The sequence below is a fragment of the Gigantopelta aegis genome, chromosome 5, assembly GCF_016097555.1.
Source record: "Gigantopelta aegis isolate Gae_Host chromosome 5, Gae_host_genome, whole genome shotgun sequence".
In the NCBI taxonomy this organism is placed as follows: Eukaryota; Metazoa; Mollusca; class Gastropoda; order Neomphalida; family Peltospiridae; genus Gigantopelta; species Gigantopelta aegis.
Window position 1 is genome coordinate 6,130,483 of NC_054703.1, and position 6,000 is coordinate 6,136,482.

Below are 6,000 nucleotides of genomic sequence, written 5' to 3' on the forward strand. Positions count from 1 at the left end.
CTGCATCTGGTTTTAGAAATCCACATTTGTAAAATACCATTATTTTGTTTGTTTAATTTATAATTTATTACTCTTTATTACTCTACAAACATCACATTGCCATCTCTTTGAAAAACGGTTCGTTATCTCTGGCGACACAACAGGCTCAGTGTTCAGAAGAAGACTGACAAGTTCAAACAGATGCATCAGTTGAAATGAGCATCTACTCTTTTCCCAAATCATTTTGAAAAAATTAAATAGCATTACGTAATATGTGGATAGCCTCTGAAGATATAGTAAAACAAAAGACTGGAAATAAACGTTGGAAAGTTAGACTAAACATTAAAAGTATCCATAGCATGATCATTGAACATTGTCTGATATACACATCTTGCTTGTATTATATGGTAGTATTATGTTGGTAAACATCCAAAATTGTCAGCAATGCCATCCATTTTGGATTTAACAATTTAAATTCTAGCCATAATGTTCAAAAATGTTGATGAATCATATTTAATTTATTTTGTAACTTCATCAATGTCAAAGCAATGTAATGAAACATATTTATTTTGTTTCATTTAATGTAATGAAAGGTAGGGTAACACAATGTTCAGTATTTCCAGCCATATACAGTCTATATGGCAATTAATGTTATCTATTATAGCTTGAGAAACATAGAAAGAATTTGAAACAGATACAAGTGAAATGTTTTAGGTAATAAAAATATACATACGGTTTGTCGACGACAAATTGAACAAAATTGCATGATCATGTTTGTATATTTATCCCCAAAACGGTATATCACCACGAAAGTCATCTTTACATATGTCATTTTGCCATATATTGTTTCCATATGCTCACACCATCAGTTACATATGTCATTTTGCTATATATTGTTTCCGTAGGCTCACACCATCAGTTACATATGTCATTTTGCTATATATTGTTTCCGTAGGCTCACACCATCAGTTACATATGTCATTTTGCTATATATTGTTTCCGTAGGCTCACATCATCAGTTACATATGTCATTTTGCTTTTATATTGTTTCCGTAGGCTCACACCATCAGTTTAATACCATACAGTGATAGGTAGAGGAATGTCTAAGTCACACATGAGTCTATATACGATTTTGGGTTGGCTGCCATCTTGAATTTAAGATGGACGCCAATATTAGGATGAAAAAAAAATGCCAACAATAGTTTAGTCATGTTAGGTATGCAAAGAAGCTAACATTTTACAAAATGTAGCAAACAAAAAAAAGAAAGAAAAAAGAAGGAAATTACATAACGTATGGAGCGGTGTAAACGTTATTGGTAAAAAAAAGAGAAGATATATGAGTTGTATTTCCTCTTGCAATTTTGCGCATGTGCAATATGACTACATACAGCAAAATAACCCTTTAGTCATATCTATTTGCGGAAAAATATGTACGTAAGCAACCTCAAAATTGCAGTTGGTTAACAATTATTATTAAGTTCGTGGCCTGCTGCTAGTTTGTGTACTGTCCATGTCGCAGATCCCAGGTTCAACCTGTGACAATGGACACTACGTTTGGTTAATCTACAAACCTGTAACACATTTGGATTAAGTTACAAGAGATAGGGCCTACACAATTATACAAACATCCCATCGTTTTTTTCTTTCTCCTACTTACTTCAAATCCATAATCCGTCACTAGGATAGTCAGGTTAAATTGTTGACCTGGAGCGAATGGAAAGGGTGGCAGGTCAGTCTCCTCTGCGTCCCAATTTACATCAGTTTTGGAGGTGATAACCACAGTGTTCTTGAAATTATCAACGTTGAAGCGCACGTCAAAATGCATAAGAAGAGTGTTGAGATCATCGTGTATTAGGTTGAAGGTGAACCTGGAACAGAAAGATAAACTTAAAGTTTGTTTGACACCACTAGAGCACGTTGATTAATTAATCATCGAATATGGGATGTCAAACATTTGGTAATTCTGATTCGTAGTCATCAGGAAACCTGCTACATTTTTCCATTAGCAGCAAGGGATATTTTATATGCACTTTCGCACACACAGGGAAACACATACCATGACCTTTGACCATTTGTTATCCACTGGTTGGAACGAGACAGACCCCAATCATTTTAATGGATGGACTGATGAGGTCCGATCCTCCGACGCACACAACTTAGGCCAGCGTTCAACCGACTGAGCCAAATCCCGCCACCGGAACAGAAAGTTTTAACTCGCAGATACTAGGTTCAACCTGTGACAATGGATACTATATCTGGTGAATCTACAAACCTGTAAGACATTTCGAATAAGTTACAACATAGTGAGACAAGAGTCTGTGAGGTTTGAAACGAGGAAATAGTGTTTACAAAATACACTAGATTCCGTTTCCATAATCATTACTTCTCAGAGGTATGTGTGGGTTATTTTTTATTATTTTTTTTTTTTTGGAGGGGGTATTGTCACAACCATATTTTATTGTAGATATGTTATCTTGTATAAATGTTAACGGGGTGTAGATAATTGTGTATAGTCTGTATTTTCTCGCAGTGTTTGTATGGTCCCTTTTCATATGCACAGTCAAATACTGTAACACTTGTAATGGTTTGGTCTGCACGGGGAAAGCCTGCTGCGGACTGTTCCAGTTTGATTGTCACCATGTTAAAAGTGCTCGCTCGGGTTATTGTCTGAGCAAAACCTATAGTGTGGCATACTGTGCACGAACGGCGATGTGTGTGTGGACACGTGGTAACTTGGTGTTGTGGAAGGGTTTGTCATGAACAACTGGGGTGAGTACGGTTTTGGTTTACAGTGTTGTATTATTGGCCTATATCGGACATTTAACGCAGTTTGATGCACTATCATTGCATATATTTCTATACTAGTAATAGTGCAGCTTATTGGTAATCTGGAATTGTTATGAAATGTGATGTGTTGTACATATGCAACCAATGGATGTAGTCATTGTTACTGGAAATGTACTATTTATATGCGGAAACCAGTATGTCATTATGGATGATCATATCAATTGTAAATCTTCAATTGTTAACTTGTTTTATTTATCAGATCGTTTTTTGGTTCTAAGCTGGTAGTACGGCTCTGCGGCTTGCCAGCAGCATTTGTGTCGCCGTTTGAGTCAGTGAGATGGATGGTCGTATTGATGGTGGAACGCCAAATTGGTGTTAATCTTGATAGTTGCAAGGACGGATCGACCTTGTTTGGAGACCGCGACCCTGTTGACGACTACGACCTTGTGGATTTCAAGTATCTGGAGTTTGAAAATACTCTGTGGTGTCTGGTGTGAACTGAGGAGTTCAAGTATATGACGTTTGAAAAGACTGTTGTCTGGAGTTTAGTGTGATAAACTGAACTGTATTCAACATTTACCAGTGTTGGAATATGTCTATATCTAACTATAGTTTCTGAACTATCATAACTAAATTTCTATAAAATCTAAGCTTAGAGAAGTTTGTAGTTTTGGTGAAAAATATATATATTGAACTGGTTCTGTTTATTTGTTATTTCTGTTGGGAGATTGTGAGATTTGGGTGCCTCAGTCACGTGGCCGTTTGTTGTATCACAAATGCATCACAGAAACAGTTCGATGAACGGAAATGAATAATCAAAACAATAAAATATTAGTATTCAAGATGAATTAAATTATCTAAATATGGCTCTAATTGTGAAAAACAAACCATTCATTTTGTTTAGTGCTAGTGTGAGAATATCAAATGTCACGACGATGTTGTCCAGCTAGACAGTTGTGTTTTAATTTCTCTCAAATTCCGACTTACGACGGGTGCGCTCTGATTAACACTTAATCGGTCGTAGGAGATGTACGCGTCAAGCACCGAGTTGTAAGTGTTCAGACTAACACATGAATAGTTGTAGAAGTTAGATTGGTGAGTTGGCCAATCCGTCGTGACAGTTGGTAGTGTGATCCTAGTATGTCGACATCACTACAGCACATTGACATAGTAATCACCGGGTACTGGATGTGAAACAGTTGGCAATTTTAACGAATGGTCTTAGAGAGGAAACCCGCAGTACTTTTTTTATTACTAGCATGGGATCTGGGCCCTCTTCCACGAAGCAACTATGTGATGCACTTAAGGTGATCTTAACACTAAGCTTGCCTCGTGGAATACGACAAGAATCATGTTAAAAGAATTCTCAGACTGGCAACTGGACAGTCGTAGAAGTCGATAGATCGGCGAGTTGGCCAACAGCGTCTTTGCAGTTGGTAGTCTGAAACAAGCATCACAAAAACCTCCCTAAATCAAACGGCATAAATATTGTAAAATAACTAGGCATAAACATCGTTTTATACGGAGGAATATGTATATACGACGGCCGTTTTGCACTTATATTAAATACTATGTAATCATAAACAAACCTAAATCATTGATTGACTATAACCATTTGTTGGTTGATTTTCAAAGTAAATCGATTGCACTGAAACCATTTTCCGTTAATAGGTCGGTATATGATCTCTCAGGGATATTAAACCTACATTAGGTTTCTACTCCGTATAATAAAAATTAATAATAATAATGGTAATAATAATGCAATGATATTAATGATGGTGATAATAATAACAATATACATATAGTAATAATAATTATACTATAATTAAGGTATTGTCTGTTATTTCTTTTACATTCATCGGGTATGAAAACAAAAATTCATCTTCAAACTGTGTGAATCGGCGGCACACTTATAATTAAACTTGCTAATAGTAATAATAAAACTTCATACTTTATTTTGAATTATTTTTGTTGGATAAATTATAATCTTCAATAAGACAACTTGCCCATATAGGGTGTATACTACCAAATCAAATCCCATAGACGACAATAGTAAGATATGTGGCTAAAACTCCTACCTGCAACGTATCAACCGACATAAACGCCACGGATATAAATACTACCACCCCTTACACTTAAAGTGAATCAGAAAAAAATGGGGGTCAAGCTGCTCGTTTCTGAGATAACGGGTAGCGTCTATGACTACCCTAGTTTCGCACAAAATTCGAGTACTTTTTTTTACAGGTACCCCATACATGTTTCAAGCACAAGGCTACTTGACACATTGGTACTAGATGAAATAAAATTGCAATTTTTTTTTACCCAGATGAAATTATTATTTTTAACAACCAACACACTCACATTTATAACCAATCACAGGACTTGTGGTGTTCACTTCTCTATCAAAAGTTGGGTGCACCTCAAACTTTGACCCAGCCGGAAGTTATTTGGTTTAGTACTACCTATAAACTGACGTGATCAGATGTGACGTTCCAAGCGAAGCAATTGTTTGCCTTCATCGAGAAATGACCAAACTCCCGTTGCTGCGTCTGGACCAGTGGGATAACGTTATGATGTAATGAATGTTACGGAGATGTAAGTATTGATAAATATAACCAGTATTGCATGGACATCACAATTACCTTGGTGAATCAAGTGGCGTTCCTATTGCCTCTATCTTCCATCCTGCCGTAACTAATCCAGGAACAGGTATTTTGATGTCGAGATTTTTAAGAGCTGTCTGAAAGAAGAATAAATTATATATTTATATTTAAACATCGAACACAAGCATTGGTCTCTCACACAGAAGGGACAGTTCCGGCCGGATTGCTATACGAAATAGTAATAACGGACTTCGAAAACTCAATCTCGGAGAACTCGAAAACATTGATGTTTGTTCCCACCATAGACATTTAATAGATATTGCACGTCCTATACCCCTAAACTTCCTAAATGTCTGGATTTAGCAAGTTATTGTTACCGTTGTATTTTAGAGCATATACTATTTTTGAGGATTGCTAAATTGAGATTTAATAGATATTGCTCTTCCTAAGCTCGAAATGTCTAGATTGAGCAAGTTATTGTTGCCATGGTATTTTAGAGCATATACTATTTTTAAGGATTGCTAAATTGAGATTTAATAGATATTCCTCTTCCTAAACTCGAAATGTCTAGATTGAGCAAGTTATTGTTGCCGTGGTATTTTAGAGCATATAATATTTTTTAGGATTGCTA